This window comes from Heterodontus francisci, chromosome 7 (assembly GCF_036365525.1).
Source record: "Heterodontus francisci isolate sHetFra1 chromosome 7, sHetFra1.hap1, whole genome shotgun sequence".
NCBI lineage: Eukaryota > Metazoa > Chordata > Chondrichthyes > Heterodontiformes > Heterodontidae > Heterodontus > Heterodontus francisci.
Genome location: NC_090377.1, coordinates 60,389,692 through 60,407,218, shown reverse-complemented (window position 1 = coordinate 60,407,218; position 17,527 = coordinate 60,389,692). Strand labels below are relative to the sequence as shown.

The 17,527-nt window shown below is 46.9% G+C and overlaps 1 protein-coding gene across 1 annotated transcript in view; it reads right to left on the bottom strand.

Annotated features, from left to right (window-relative positions):
* Positions 1-17,284, bottom strand: part of wdsub1 (WD repeat, sterile alpha motif and U-box domain containing 1) — a 95,219-nt gene extending 77,935 nt beyond the window's left edge. Inside the window, exon 1 of the mRNA XM_068035285.1 lies at positions 17,208-17,284. The gene's annotated coding sequence lies outside the window, so the exon portion shown is untranslated. The remainder of the gene's footprint in view (positions 1-17,207) is intronic.
* Positions 17,285-17,527: the final 243 nt, after the last annotated feature.

Here is a 17,527-nt window from a genome sequence, read left to right as displayed (position 1 = left end):
TCTTATGACCCATCTGGCTGCCAGGGCTTGCAGTATGGCATTGCCAGCTCTGTTGAGTTTTTCTATTTCAGTAGGTTTAAAATGCAAAATATATTAGTACAAAATATGCCAATGATGGGAAATGTTGCACATACCAAGGAAAAGCCTACTGCCTTAAAGTTAGCAGCCAAGGCATTGGCTTTTGAGAGGCTGATGCCTTCACATGAAATGTTATTGAATGTGCTTAAATACAGAAAAGAATTTCTCAAGGTAAGCCGAATCATGTTATTGTGAAATATGCAATTTATCTATTTATGTTACAAACTTTATTTTAACTTATTGGTTGAAGCAAAAAGGTTGTTGGAAGATGTTTCCTGCGCTAGCAGCTCCCTTTTTCTATCCTTGGTAACTCCATCTGTGGCCATCCACTGCCATCCTCCCCCACCCCACTCTCCTGTACCATACTGTGCAAGACCGGTTGCCCCCAAATGGAGGCTGTATTTTCAATTAAGCTACAAATTAAAGCTACTTGCTCCAAAGCACATTGCCGATCCCCAAACCTGTTTGTTCTGTGCTTTTAACAGATTACTCTTTCACTGCTGGACACTGCTCTCACTTGCTTTCTTAGATTCTTCTGCTATCGGGACTCTGTTGAACTACGGTGGATGCCTTGGCTGCAGCGATTTTGCTGCGCCACTCCAACTCAAAGATAACTGCTCTAGACCACAGTATGTATCCACCACTTCTTGCTATGGAGCAATCCCTTTGGCTTAGTAGTTGCATTCCCACCTCTGAATCAGGTGTAGGGTTTGAACCCCACTTCACACAATCCTCAGCAGTGGAGACCTGAACTTCAGCTCTGAACTGTGGGTTAACATCCATTGGGATACTCTTGTCTAATGGGGTGAGTGTCCACTAACCCATCGTATGGGGTGTGGGAGCCCATAAAATCCTCTCGCCATATAGGATTAACCACCCTGTCAGTCAGTATAAAGGTAGGAATGGCCTGGAAGGGGTGTTCATGTCATGACCTGTCAGACGGTTAATCAGCCTTCAAATCCTTCCACTCGTTCATACCATCTCCAATGGTGAAACAACAATCACTTGCTGTTGGGGCAGAAATCCACTGGTCTGTTGACTTCACAGCTTTACGCTGCCACTGTGTTGGGCCCCAGACAGAAGACTACATTCTTCTGGGCCCAACTCTATTTCTTTGCTGATTTCAGGACATTCCTGTGATCTCTACTTTGCTGCCGCGTTCTACTGAGACTATATTCTCTGCTGGGCTGCTTCTACTGGCTGTGAGCTCAGTTTCTACCTCTCAGCTGAGATTCTTCATTTTCTGGATGCTGTTGCTGTGCTGCTGAATGACTTCTGTCTTGCCAATATCGTCTCACTTCTCATGGCTAATAATTCTGCTCCATTAATCCTCCAGAATTTCTCTATCCTATTTAACGGCCTGAACTGACACTCCGGCAGTTTTTCCCAATCTTGTGATCTTTGCCGCTCAACAGCTGTTTCTTGGAGCATCCATCTCAACTTCACTGATCCCTTAGATTTAACCTTTGCCCTTCCGTGGCTCCCCAATCTTCACTGCTCTTGTTCAAGTTATTCACACTAGCAATGGTGGGAAGGGGTATTCCACAATGATCAGTTCTGTGACCACTGTGCTCACCATTTACATAAATGGCTTGGGCATCGAAGTACAATTTCAAAATTTGCAGCTGAGAACAAATGGGGGGGTGGGGGGGGGTGGCTACTGTTAACACAGAGCAGGACTGCAACAAATATAGGAAGGCATTAATCAACTTACAGAATGGGTGTGTAATTGGCAAAATGGACATCACTAAGTTTGGTAGGAAGAATAAGGAGGCCACGTACCCCTTGGAAAATAAATATCTAAACGGGGTAGAGGAACAGAGGGAGCAGGGGCACAGATATACAAGTCGCTCTTTCTTTTGGGCCTCCTTATCTCGAGAGACAATGGATACGCGCCTGGAGGTGGTCAGTGGTTTGTGAAGCAGCGCCTGGAGTGGCTATAAAGGCCAATTCTGGAGTGACAGGCTCTTCCACAGGTGCTGCAGAGAAATTTGTTTGTTGGGGCTGTTGCACAGTTGGCTCTCCCCTTGCGCCTCTGTCTTTTTTCCTGCCAACTACTAAGTCTCTTCGACTCGCCACAATTTAGCCCTGTCTTTATGGCTGCCCGCCAGCTCTGGCGAATGCTGGCAACTGACTCCCACGACTTGTGATCAATGTCACACGATTTCATGTCGCGTTTGCAGACGTCTTTATAACGGAGACATGGACGGCCGGTGGGTCTGATACCAGTGGCGAGCTCGCTGTACAATGTGTCTTTGGGGATCCTGCCATCTTCCATGCGGCTCACATGGCCAAGCCATCTCAAGCGCCTCTGACTCAGTAGTGTGTATAAGCTGGGGGTGTTGGCCGCTTCAAGGACTTCTGTGTTGGAGATATAGTCCTGCCACCTGATGCCAAGTATTCTCCGAAGGCAGCGAAGATGGAATGAATTGAGACGTCGCTCTTGGCTGGCATACGTTGTCCAGGCCTCGCTGCCGTAGAGCAAGGTACTGAGGACACAGGCCTGATACACTCGGACTTTTGTGTTCCGTGTCAGTGCGCCATTTTCCCACACTCTCTTGGCCAGTCTGGACATAGCAGTGGAAGCCTTACCCATGCGCTTGTTGATTTCTGCATCTAGAGACAGGTTACTGGTGATAGTTGAGCCTAGGTAGGTGAACTCTTGAACCACTTCCAGAGCGTGGTCGCCAATATTGATGGATGGAGCATTTCTGACATCCTGCCCCATGATGTTCGTTTTCTTGAGGCTGATGGTTAGGCCAAATTCATTGCAGGCAGACGCAAACCTGTTGATGAGACTCTGCAGGCATTCTTCAGTGTGAGATGTTAAAGCAGCATCGTCAGCAAAGAGGAGTTCTCTGATGAGGACTTTCCGTACTTTGGACTTCGCTCTTAGACGGGCAAGGTTGAACAACCTGCCCCCTGATCTTGTGTGGAGGAAAATTCCTTCTTCAGAGGATTTGAACGCATGTGAAAGCAGCAGGGAGAAGAAACAAGTCGCTAATCGCAGGTTAATGCCATTAAAAAAAAACACTGGGTTTCATTTCTAGATGGATAGAATTGAAAAGCAGGGAAGTCACGGTAAACTTGAATAGAACCTTGTTTAGACCACACTTAAGTTCTGCTCTCCATATTATAGAAAGGATATAAAAGCACTGGAAAATGTGAAAGGAAGATTTACTAGAATTATATCCGAACTGAGAGATTATACTAATCAGGAAAGATTGGAAAGCTGGTGCTCTTTTCTCGAGGTAAGGGAAGACTGAGGTGTCCTGACAGAGGTCTTCAAGATGATGAAAGGGTTTGATAGGGTAGGTGTTTCCACTTGCAGGAACCATAACTATAAGATAGTCACTAATAAAGCCAGTAAGGAATTCAAAAGAAACTTCTTTACCCAGGGGGTAGTAAGAATGTGATCTCGTTACCACAAGGAGTAGCTGAGGCAAATAGCATAAACGTATTTAAGGGGAATTTAGATGAACACGAGGGAGAAAGGGATAGAAGGTGGTGTTATTAGGGTTCGCTGAAGGAGGGTGGGAGGTGGCTCATGTGGAGCTTAAACACAGGCATGGACCCATTAGGCTGAATGGCATGTGCCTGTTCTGTAAATAATTTGTAACTTTCACTTCCACTGGTGCCATGGATCCACTAGTGTTGGACTAAAGATCAACCTTTGCTAGCTCATGGTCAAAACTCCAATCCTCCTCAAATCCACTGAATACCAGTGTCGCAGCTAATACCTGCTCCTCAAAATAGCTCCTGAACCTACACCTCTCCATAACTTACTGAGCTTGGACATTGGTTCATGAATGCTTCAAGCTGACAACATACTGTATGTGACTTTATCTCACCACTGAACCTCAGACTTTAACTCTGAACTGTTCCAGTTTACAAACATTACAAGGTTCACCTAATTTCTGCCATCGCTAGAATTTCCATTATGTCCATTCCTATTTATACTTTGTTTGCTGCTCTGGAGAAGCCCACTACTTCTAGTTCCCTTTTTCTTGCTTTCAGCATTTCCTAGGCCTTTATCTCCTTCCCTCATCATTCAGCATGCCATCTCTCACTTCTCACTTCCCATATTTTGTGCAAATCCCGACCCACCACCCCCCCCACACACCTCCTGAAGACTACCCCAACCATCACTATTCTTCAGCCCTCTTTCTCTCTGGTCACCATCCTGCCTCAAATCTCCCTTGAACAGCTATCCAACAGGGTAAAACAATTTTGTTATAAGGTTTTTAATCTGAGAAAAATATCTTTGAAAGTAATTTCAGGAAGTATTTATGATTGACAGAGATATTAGCTGCTCACATGGATTACTGGTTGCAAAAGCCCTGCTGCATGCCAATTGCATACAAAGATATAAAAATTGCTGACGTGTTTAGTTAAAAGTTGAAAGTGAAAAGTGAATTACATTAAAGCAGTGACCTGTTAATTTACTGTTCCAGGGAAGCAGAGACATTGTGTGTGAAATCTGTGATTTTTTAAATTATCCAAAGAAAACCGTATTTATCTTCCAGGAACCAGCTACACCTCTCCACCACCCATCTCAACTCCTCTACTGTATCTACATTGCAAGACTGCTTTTCTGCTTATCTAGTACTGAATGAGCAGAAATTTCTTCCAACGAAATATTGGGACCACCAAAACCATTGTGTTTGGTCCCTGCCACAAACTCCGTTCCCTAGCCACCAACTTCATTACACTTCCTGGCAACTGTCTTGTGGCTGAACCAGAGCACCTTTGTTTTGTAATTGCCCCAGAAATGGTGCAACTATGTGGTTGGATGCTCATCACTAGACCACCTCTACATCATCACCTGACTCCGCCCCTGCCTCAGCTCAAGTGCTGTTGAAACCTTCATCCATGTCTTTGCTCCCTCTACCTTGACTATTTCAATGCACCTTTGGCCAGCCTATCTTCTACATTCCATTAACTTATCATCCAAAACTCTGCTGCGCTTAGCCTAAATCTCACCAAGTCTTGTTCACCCATCGTCCTGTGCTCACTGAGCTACATTGGCTCCCAATTAAGCACTGCCTCAATTTCAAAATTTTCATCTTTGTTTTCAAATTCCACTATGGTCTCACACCCTTTCCTACCTCTAACCACCTCCCTACAAACCTCCAACATAATCTGTGCTTCGTCAATTCTGGCCTACTGCAGATCCCCAATTTTAATCTCACTATTGGCAGCCATACCTTCAGCTACTGAGGCCCTAAGCTGCTCCACCTCTCCAGTTCTCTTTCCTCCTTTAAGAAGATCCTTAAAACCTACCTCTTCAACCAAGCTTTTGGTCACTGGTCCCAATATCTCATGTGGCTTGGTGTCAGATTTTGTTTGATAATGCCCCAATGAAGCGTCTTGGGGGTGTTTTACATTAAATATACTATATAAACACAAGTTGTTATAAATCAATGGCCCTGAGAGTACACCATTTAACATGGGGTAGAGTCATAGAGTTTTACAGCACAGAAAGAGACCTTTCGGCCCAACGCTCCTGCGTCGACCATCAAGCACCCATCCTAACTAATCCCATTTCCCCGCACTTGGCCCATAGACGCATGCCATGGCGTTTCAAGTGCTCATCTAAATACTTCTTGAACCTCGTGAGGGTTCCTGCCTCTATCACCTCTTCAGGCAGTGTGTCCCAGATTCCAACCACCCTCTGGGTGAAGTAAGTTCCTCCTCAACTCCCCTCTAAACCTCCTGCCCCTTACCTTAAATCTATGCCCCCTAGTTATTGAATGCTCCACTAAGGGAAAATGTTTCTTCCTATCTATCCTATCAATGTCCCTTATAATTTTGTATACCTCAATCAGGTAACCCTCAGCCTTCTCCACTCCAAGGAAAACAACCCTAGCCTATCCAATCTGTCTTCATAACTGAAATGCTCCAGCCCAGGCAACATCCTGGTGAATCTCCTCTGCACCCTCTCCAATGCAATCACATCCTTTCTATAGTGTGGTGACCAGAACTGTACACAGTACTCCAGCTGTGGCCTAATCAGCATTTTATACAGCTCCATCATAACCTCCCTACTCTTATATGCTATGCCTCGGTTAATAAAGGCAAGTATCCCATATGCCTTCCTTACCACCTGCTGCTGCCTTCAGTGATCTATGGACAAGCACCCCAAAGTCCCTCTGTGCTCCCTAGGGTCCACTACAATGTACACTACAAACAGTAAGGGTCCCAGCACCGATCCCTGCGGTACACCACTGGTCACAGGCCTCCATTCACAAAAACAACCCTCCACCATCACCCTCTGCCTCCTGCCACTAAGCCAATTTTGAATCCAATTTGCCAAATTACCCTGGATCCCATGGGCTTTTACTTTCTTAACCAATCTCCCATGCGGGACCTTATCAAAGCCTTACTGAAGTCTACGTAGACTACATCAACTGCTTTACCCTCATCTACATCTCTAGTCACTTCCTCGAAAAATTCAATCAAGTTAGACAGACATGATCTCCCCCTGACAAAGCCATGCTGACGATCCCTGATTAATCCCTGCCTCTCCAAGTGGGGATTAATCCTGTGTCTCAGAACTTTTTCCAATAATTTCCCTACCACTGATGCTAGACTCACCGGCCTATAATCACCTGGTTTATCCCTGCTACCCTTCTTGAATAATGGTATCACATTTGATGTCCTCCAATCCTCTGGTACCTCTCCTGTGGCCAGAGAGGATTTGAAAATTTGTGTCAGAGCTCCTGCTATCTCATCCCTTGCCTGGGATACATCTCATCTGGGCCTGGGGATTTATCCACCTTTAAGCCTGCTTAATACAGCTACTACTTCCTCCTTTACAACGATAATTTGATCAAGTGTAGCACAATCCCCCTCCCTGATCACTACACCTACATCGTCCCTCTCCATAGTGAACACAGATGAAAAATAATCGTTCAAAACCTCACCAATGTCCTCTGGCTCCACACAGATTGCCTCTTTGATCCCTAACAGGCCCCACATTTTCCCTGGTTATCTTCTTGCCCCTAACATACTTAAATAACGCCTTAGGATTTTCCTTTATCTTTTCATGCCCCCTCTTCACTAATTACTTTTTTTTTTTAAGTACTCCCCTACACTTTCTGTACTCCTCCAGGGCCTCCGCTGTTTTCAGCATTCTGAACCTGCCATACGCCTCCTTTTCTTTCTTTATCCAATCCTCTATATCCCTTGACATCTAGTGTTCCCTTGACCTGTTGGTCCTACTCTTCACCTTTACAGCAATATGCTGCACCTGAACCCTCACAATTTCCCTTCTAAGTGACTCCCACTTGTCTGATGTAGACTTTCCTAGAAGAAGCTGCTCTCAGTTCACTTTGGCCAGATCCTGTTTTATCACATTGAAACCTGCTATCCCCCAATTCAGTACTCCTATTTCCGGTCCCTCTATGCCCTTTTCCATAACAACCTTAAATCTTAGAGTTATGGTCACTATCCCCAAAATGCTCCCCCACTGCCACTTCTACCACTTGTGCGGCTTCACTCCCTAAGATTAGGTCCAGTACTGCCCCTCCTCTTGTCGGACTCTACGTACTGGCTCAAAATGCTCTCCTGAATGCACTTGAGGAATTCCGCCCCCTTTAAGCTTTTTGCACTAATACTATCCCCTCTAATACAGGGGAAGTTGAAATCCCCTATTATTACCCTATTCTTGTTGCTCCTCTGAGATTTGCCTACATATCTGCTCCTCTACCACTGCCTCACTGTTTGGAGGCCTGTAATACACTCCCAGCCAAGTAATAGCCCCCTTTTTGTTTTTAAGTTCTACCCATATGGCCTCATTAGAGGAACCTTCTAGGATATCATCCCTCCTTACTGCAGTAATTGACTCTTTAATCAACAGTGCAATTCCACCTCCTCGTTTACACCCTCCCCCATCACGTCTGAAGATTCTATATCCTGGGATATTAAGCTGCCAGTCCTGCCGTTCCCTTAACCATGTCTCAGGGATAGCAATAATATCATATTCCCACGTGTTAAACAATGCCCTCAATTCATTTGCCTTACTAGTAAGACTCCTTGCATTAAAATAGAGACAATCCAGCCTTGCATTATTTGCCTGAGCCTTAACAGGTCTACAGTTTGCAGATGACACGAAAATTGGTGGTGTCATAAATAGTGAGGAGGAAAGCCTTAGATTATGGGATGATATAGATGGGCTAAAATGGGCAGAGCTGTGGCAAATAGAGTTTAATCCTGAGAAGTGTGAGGTGATGCATTTTAGGAGGACTAACAAGGCAAGGGAATATACAATGGATGGTAGGACCCTAGGAAGTACAGAAGGTCAGAGGGACCTTGGTGTACTTGTCCATAGATCATTGAAGGCAGCAGCACAGGCAGATAAGGTGGTTAGGAAGGCATATGGGAAACTTGCCTTTATTAGCCGAGGCATAGAATATAAGAGCAGGGAGGTTATGATGGAGCTGTATAAAACGCCAGTTAGGTCACAGCTGGAGTACTGTGTACAGTTCTGGGCACCACACTATAGGAAGGATGTGATTGCACTGGAGAGGGTGCAGAGGAGATTCACCAGGATGTTGCCTGGGCTGGAGCATTTCAGCTATGAAGAGAGACTGAAAAGGCTAGGGTCGTTTTCCTGAGAGCAGAGAAGGCTGAGGGGGGACATGATTGAGGTATACAAAATTATGAGGGGCATTGATAGGAAGAAACGTTTTCCCTCAGCGGATTGGTCAATAACTATGGGGCATAGATTTAAGGTAAGGGGCAGGAAGTTTGGGGGGGATTTGAGGAAAAAAATTTTCACCCAGAGGGTGGTTGGAATCTGGAATACACTGCCTGAAGGGGTGGTAGAGGCAGGAACCCTCAACATTTAAGAAGTATTTAGATGAGCACTTGAAATGCCATGCATACAAGGCTACAGGCCAAGTGCTGGGAAATGGGACAAGAATAGTTAGGTGCTTGATGGCCACCAGAGACATGATGGGCCGAAGGGCCTGTTTCTGGGCTGTATAACTTTATGACTCTACATTTACTCTGTCTTCCGGACTGATTTAGCTTCACATTTATATTTGATTGCACATCACCCCCTACTGTGCTTCCACTCTGTATCCCATCCCCCTGCCAAATTAGTTTAAACCCCACCCCCCTAACAGCACTAGCAAACCTCCAAGAAAGGATGCTGGTCCCATTCTGGTTCAGGTACAATCCGTCCATCTTATACAGATCCCACCTTCGCCAGAAACAGACCCAGTGATCCAAGGGTAGGCGGTGGCATAGTGGTATTATCACTGGACGAGTAACCCAGAGACCCAGGGTATTTCTCTGGGGACATGGGTTCGAATCCCACCATAGCAGAAGGTGGAATTTGAATTTAATTAATAAAAATCTGGAATGAAAAAGCTAATCTAATGATAGCCATGAAACCATTGTCAATTGTTGTAAAAACCCATCTGGTTCACTCATGTCCTTTAGGGAAGGAAATCTGCTGACCTTACCTGGTCTGGCCTACATGTGACTCCAGACCCACAGCAATGTGGTTAACTCTTACATGCCCTCTGAAATGGCCTAGCAAGCCACTCAGTTGTACCTAACCGCTACAAAGTCAATAAAAAGGAATGAAACCAGACAGACCACCTGGCATCAACCTAGGCACCGGAAACGACAACGGCAAACCCAGCACTGTCGACCCTGCAAAGTCCTCCTTACTAACATCTGGGGGTTTGTGCCGAAGTTGGGAGAGCTGTCCGACAGACTAGTCAAGCAACAGCCTGACATAGTCACACTCACGGAATCATACCTGACAGACAATGTCCCAGACACTGCCATCACCATCCCTGGGTATGTCCTGTCCCACCAGCAGGATAGACCCACCAGAGATGGTGGTACAGTGGTATACAGTAGGGAGGGAGTTGCCCTGGGAGTCCTCAACATTGACTCCGGACCCCATGAAGTCTCATGGCATCAGGTCAAACATGGGCAAGGTAGCCTCCTACTGATTACCACCTACCGCCCTCCCTCAGCTGATGAGTCAGTTCTCCTCCATGTTGAACACCACTTGGAGGAAGCATTGAGGGTGGCAAGGGCACAAAATGTACTCTGGGTGGGGGACTTCAATGTCCATCACCGAGTGGCTCGGTAGCACCACTACTGACCGAGCCCTAAAGGACATAGCTGCTAGACTGGGTCTGCGGCAGGTGTTGGGGGAACCAACACAAGGGAAAAACATACTTGACCACGTCCTCACCAATCTGGCTGCCGCAGATGCTTCTGTCCATGACAGTATTGGTAGGAGTGACCACCGCACAGTACTTGTGGAGAGGTAGTCCCGCCTTCACATTGAGGATACCGTCCATCGTGTTGTGTGGCACTATCACCGTGCTAAATGGGATAGATTTCGAACAGATCTAGCAATGCAAAACTGGGCATCCATGAGGCGCTGTGGGCCATCAGCAGCAGCAGAATTGTACTCATCCACAATCTGTAACCTCATGGCCCGGCATATCCCCCACTCTACCATTACCATCAAGCCAGGAGACCAACCCTGGTTCAATAAGGAATGCAGGAGGGCATGCCAGGAGCAGCACCAGGCATACCTCAAAATCAGGTGTCAACCTGGTGAAGCTACAATCCAGGACTACTTGCATGTCAAACTGCGTACGCAGCATGCGATAGACAGAGCTAAGCGATCCCATAACCAATAGATCAGATCTAAGCTCTGCAGTCCTGCCACATCCAGCCGTGCATGGTGGTGGACAATTAAACAACTAACTAGAGGAGGTGGCTCCACAAATATCCCCAGCCTCAATGATGGAGGAGCCCAGCACACCAGTGCAAAAGATAAGGCTGAAGCATTTGCAACAATCTTCAGCCAGAAGTGCCAAGTGGATGATCCATCTTGGAGTTCTCCTGAAGTCCCGAGCATCACAGATGCCAGTCTTCAGCCAATCTGATTCACCCCACGTGATATCAAGAAACGACTGAAGGCACTGGATCCTGCAAAGGCTATGGGCCCTGACAACATTCTGGCAATAGTACTGAAGACATATGCTCCAGAGCTCGCTATGCCCCTAGACAAGCTGGTCTAGTACAGCTACAATACTGGTATCTACCCAGCAATGTGGAAAATTGCCCAGGTATGTCCTGTACACAAAAAGCAGGACAAATCCAACCTGGCCAATTACCGCTCCATGAGTCTAATCTCGATCCTCAGAAAAGTGATGAAAGATGTCATTGCTAGTGCTATCAAGTGGCACTTGCTGAGCACCTGGTTAGTGATGCTCAGTTTGGGTTCCGCCAGGCCCACTCAGCTCCTGACCTCATTACAGCCTTGGTTCAAACATGGGCAAAAGAGCTGAACTCAAGAGGTGAGGTGAGGTGAGAGTGACTGCCCTTGATATCAAAGCAGCATTTGACCGAGTATGGCATCAAGGAGCCCTTGCAAAACTGAGGTCAATGGGAATCAGGAGGAAAACCCTCCGCTGGCTGGAGTCATACCTAGCACAAAGAAAGAAGGTTGTGGTTGTTGGAGGTCAATCATCTGAGCTCCAGGACATCAGTGCAGGAGTTCCTCAGGGTAGTGTCCTAGGCCCAACTGTGGAAGTGAGCAGAAAGGCATGGCACTATGCTTGATGGGAAATTTAGCCAAGTTAGGAATAAAAGCTTGTTTTTGTAGGACAAGGAAATAGATCAGCAGAATTCAGCATCTGTATTTGTGTAGTCACGCCGGCAGGCTGCAGGCAGTTAATCGCACCCCTTACTGGAAATAGACTTTAGAATAGACTAGACATAGGTAGATTGTGCAATGATATTAAGAACATGATGGGCTGCTAACCTCAGTAATTAGTATGTAAAACGAACAGAATGTACTGCTATAATAAAAGCAAAATACTGCGGATGCTGGAAATCTGAAATAAAAACAAGAAATGCTGGAACCACTCAGCAGGTCTGGCAGCATCTGTGAAAAGAGAAGCAGAGTTAACGTTTCGGGTCAGTGACCCTTCTTCGGAACTGACAAATATTAGAAAAGTCACAGGTTATAAGCAAGTGAGTTGGGAGTGGGGCAAGAGATAACAAAGGAGGTCTAGATTGGACCAGGCCACATAGCTGACCAAAAGGTCACGGAGCAAAGGCAAACAATATGTTAATGGTGTGTTGAAAGACAAAGCATTAGTACAGATTAGGTGTTAATACACTGCTAAATGTGCTGTTAACCTCAATAAATGGTTTAACAAAGAGGTATAACACGAAGCTGAGTTGTATCGCACTGATTGGTTGAACAAGGAGGTATAGCATGAATCCTAATTGTATAAACAATGGTATCTGTAACACGAGGGCACTTACTCTGGTGGACCCGACAGACTCTGTTGGAGTCAGTACCGCTGTACCAGACTAAGTCCGCCGGCTAATGCGCAAATAAAGTAATTGATTTTAAATGGTGTCGAGACTTCTTTACCTATACAGGTCTGAACCGATTCTTACACAGCCATCTTCAGCTGCTTCATCAATGACCTTCTCTCAATCATAAGGTCAGAAGTGGGGATGTTAGCTGATGATTGCACAATGTTCAGCACCATTCGTGACTGCTCAGATACTGAAGCAGTCCCTGTAGAAATGCAGCAAGACCTGGACAATATCCAGGCTTGGGCTGATAAGTGGCAAGTAACATTCGCGCCACACAAGTGCCAGGCAATAATCATCTCCAACAAGAGAGAATCTAACCATCTCCCCTTGATGTTCAATGGCATTACCATCGCTGAATCCCCCACTATCAACATCCTAGGGGCTACCATTGACCAGAAACTGAACTGGAGTAGCCATATAAATACCATGGCTACAAGAGGTCAGAGGCAAGGAATCCTGAGGCGAGTAACTCACCTCCTGACTCCCCAAAGCCTGTCCACCATCTAAAAGGCACAAGTCAGGAGTGTGATGGAATACTCTCCACTTGCCTGGATGGGTGCAGCTCCAACCACACTCAAGAAGCTCGACACCATCCAGGACAAAGCAGCCTGCTCGACTGGCACCCCATCTACAAACATTCACTCCCTCCACCACCGACGCACAGTAGCAGCAGTGTGTACCATCTACAAGATGCACTGCAGCAATGTATCAAGGCTCCTTAGACAGCACCTTCCAAACCCACGACCTCTACCAACTAGAAGGACAAGGGCAGCAAATACATGGGAACACCACCACCTGCAAGCTCCCCTCCAAGTTACACACCATCCTGACTTGGAACTATATCGCCGTTCCTTCACTGTCGCTGGGTCAAAATCCTGGAACTCCCTTCCTAACAGCACTGTGGGTCTACCTACCCCAAATGGACTGCAGCGGATCAAGAAGGCAGCTCACCACCACCTTCTCAAGTGCAATTAGGGATAGGCAATAAATGCTGGCATAGCCAGTGACGCCCACATCCCATGAATGAATAAAAAAAAAATCTAAAGCCCTCTCTCCTGCACCATCTCCTCAACCATGCATTCATCTGCTCTAACCTCCTATTCATATACTCACTAGCCCATGGCACCAGAAGAAACCCAGCGATTACAACCTTTGAGGTCCTACTTTTTAATCTGCTGCCTAGCTCCATAAATTCTTATTGCAGGACCTCATCCCTCTTTCTACCGATGTCATTGATACCAACATGGACCACGACCTCCAGCTGTGCACCTTCACCCGCCAGAATACTTTGTGGCCACTGTGATATCCAAGACCCTTGCACCAGAGAGGCAACACACCATCCTGGAATCCCGTCTGCGACCACAGAAACGCCCATCTATTCCTCTAACCATAGAATCCCCTACCACTATTGCCCTCGTCCCTTTTTCTCCATCCCAGCACAGCTGAGTCAGCCATGACATTCCAGTCATGACTCTCGGTGCATTCTCCAAAGGTACCCTGTCTCTCATCGGTACTCAGAACTGAATACCAATTAGGAAGTGGGATGTCCTCTGGGGACTCCTGCGTTACCTGCCCTGACTTTTGTCCGTCCAGCAGCCACCCAGTCACCCACCCCCCCCAACTGTACTTGCCTACCCCCCTGAAATGTGCCATCCACATAGTCCTCCACCTCGCGGATGCGCCACAGCGACTCCAGCCGCCGCTTGAGCTCCAAAACTCGAAGCTCAGGCTTGTGCAACCAGAGACACTTTCTGCAGACAGGTTTGCCAAGGTCACATGGCACATTCACGACTTCCCACATGCACAGGAGGTACATTCCGCTTGGCCAAGCTGCCCCGCCATTACTTACTTTTACAATGAAAAAAAACTTGCTCGCGTAATATCTTACCAGCTATTTACAGTCAACTTTTATCCCCTGTACCTTTGAGGCTGAGAAAGAAAAAAACCAAAGAGCACCTTCCACCGCCTCCAGCCAACGAAAATACCCACACTTAACTTACAGCCTCACTCCACGCAAACAGCACTAGTATAGCCAGTAAATACCAAAAATTTACAGGTAGCTATCCTAGGGCTTTAATTTAAAAGGTGTAATACTGCTACTGAAATGTGTTTGATCAGTCTCAGACCCTTCCTAAAAACATAATTTGCCATAATTCAATTTACAATTGGCCCCCAAAGAGCATATAAATAGCTCATATTAGTAGAAAACACAGTGTTGTAAAGAATATGCTGCTGGGCTTGGGGGATAAAGCTCAATGCCAGTCAGGGTACAGGAACTTCAATCTTCATCTGGCCAACAGTACAACTATCTTTGAATTGGTCAAGACACAGACAGGCATGGGAATCAAAGTTATTAAGTGTTGTCACCAGTTAAACATACTGCTGCACCATACACAGCTTTCCCTCCCTTGAATTTCAATAAAGTGCAGGTTTGAGCACAAGAAATGTATAAACATTAGGTCCACATGAAATAAGAAAATATCCAGTTCTTTGTGCTACAAACCTCTTCTTTGGCCTCCTTGTCTCGAGAGACAATGGGTAAGCGCCTGGAGGTGGTCAGTGGTTTGTGAAGCAGCACCTGGAGTGGCTATAAAGGCCAATTCTAGAGTGACAGACTCTTCCACAGGTGCTGCAGATAAAATTGGTTGTTGGGGCTGTTACACAGTTGGCTCTCCCCTTGCGCTTCTGTCTTTTTTCCTGCCTACTGTTAAGTCTCTTCAACTCGCCACACTTTAGCCCCGCCTTTATGGCTGTCCGCCAGCTCTGGCGAACGCTGGCAACTGACTCCCACGACTTGTGATCAATGTCACAGGACTTCATGTCGCATTTGCAGACATCTTTAAAGCAGAGACATGACGGCCAGTGGGTCTGATACCAGTGACGAGCTCGCTTTTTTAGATTAGAGATACAGCACTGTAATAGGCCCTTCGGCCCACCGAGTCTGTGCCGAACATCAACCACCCATTTATACTAATCCTACACTAATCCCATATTCCTACCAAACATCCCCACCTGTCCCTATATTTCCCTACCACCTACCTATACTAGTGACAATTTATAATGGCCAATTTACCTATCAACCTGCAAGTCTTTTGGCTTGTGGGAGGAAACCAGAGCACCCGGAGAAAACCCACGCAGACACAGGGAGAACTTGCAAACTCCACACAGGCAGTACCCGGAATCGAACCCGGGTCCCTGGAGCTGTGAGGCTGCGGTGCTAACCACTGTGCCGTCGCTGTACAATGTGTCCTTGGGAATCCTGCCATCTTCCATGCGGCTCACATGGCCAAGCCATCTCAAGCGCCTCTGGGTCAGTAGGGTGTATATGCTGGGCATGTTGGCTGCCTCAAGGACTTCGGCGTTGGAGTACGGCCCTGCCACCTAATGCCAAGGATTCTCCGGAGGCAGCGAAGATGGAATGAATTGAGACGTCGCTCTCGGCTGACATACATCGTCCAGGCCTCGCTGCCATAGAGCAAGGTACTGAGGACACAGGCTTGATACACTCGGACTTTTGTGTTCTGTGTCAGTGCGCCATTTTCCCACTCTCTTGGCTAGTCTGGACATAGCAATGAAAGCCTTTCCCATGCGCTTGTTGATTTCTGCCTCAGGTTACTGGTGATAGTTGAGCCTAGGTAGGTGGACTCTTGAACCACTTCCAGAGCGTGGTCACCGATATTGATGGATGGAGCATTTCTGACATCCTGTCCCATGATGTTCGTTTTCTTGAGGCTGATGGTTAGGCCAAATTTGGCCTAACCATCAGCTACAAACCAATAGAACGAAATACTGATAGTTACAGATCTGTCACTGGTGATGCCCAAAATAGGGAAAATTTGAGTTTAAAATTAAGATCACACAGGAACTACTTTACAGAAAATTGGTTTGAGATTTACACGCTGAATAAGCCTTGTGATAACTATCATATAGATTCAAAGTACGTTAACGTTCAAAAGTTGTAACAGCTAGAAGACAGTAGGGGAAGTTGCATATCTGAATCCCGAGGCGACCGAGTTGCCAATTTTATTCACGTTCTTTCCGAGCTGCACATTAATTGAGGAAGGTGCCTGTCCATATGGAAAGTGAGCGAGACAATGCAATCATCATCTTCAACCTATTTAGTCGGTTTGCACTGATATTGCAGAGGCCTGGCATATGGTATCCGCCCATCTCTAACTAATAGTGTGCGACGAGAAACTGCAAAAGAGCACGTCGCCGTGACCTAATGGAGATTGAGTATTTTTATGTCTTGTTTTGCTACTGCATTACATACTGCAGAGTCAAAATGTTTCCATGACTATTAACTGGTTCTTGACATAGCTTGACCGTTTCCTCTGGGAATGCTCCCCATCAGAGGGAGACCAGGATCCAGAATGTTCGCACCGCAAAGAAAGGTAGCATGTTGGAAAAGTAAATTAAATGTTTCCTCAAACCAATACATTTTTCATATAACTTAGCAGCACCTCCTTGCCCGTTAACTATAATAAACAAAGAAGGCAGTACACATTCAGTATTGGTGACTTTAGGGGGGAAAAAACGAAACACTCCCAGCAAGCCGGCCTCACTCGGTGCCAGCACCGCACCTGCTCCCACCGAAGCTCAGAGAGGGTAGAGTAAACATGTGGAAATATAGAACAGCCGCCTTCCAGTAAACTGCGCAACCCATCAGCGCCTCACACGCCCTCCATTTAAATCAATTCCTTCAGACTAAAACTAACAGGGCCGAAATACCCGAACTTTCAATTACTTACGCAATCTCCAAAAATTGCAGCAGACACCCAAAAATAACAGTGCGGAACGGAGGCGGAGATTAGCCCCAGCCCCGCCCCTAATCCGCCATCGGCCCCGCCCCCAGTCAGCCGTCGTCCCGGTCCCGGTCCCGCCCCCGGTCAGCCGTCGCCCCGGCCCCGCCCCCAGTCAGCCGTCGCCCCGGTCCCGCCCCCGGTCAGCCGTCCCCCCGGTCAGCCGTCGCCCCGGCCCCGCCCCCGGTCAGCCGTCGCCCCGGTCCCGCCCCCGGTCAGCCGTCGCCCCGGTCCCGCCCCCGGTCAGCCGTCGCCCCGGTCCCGGCCCC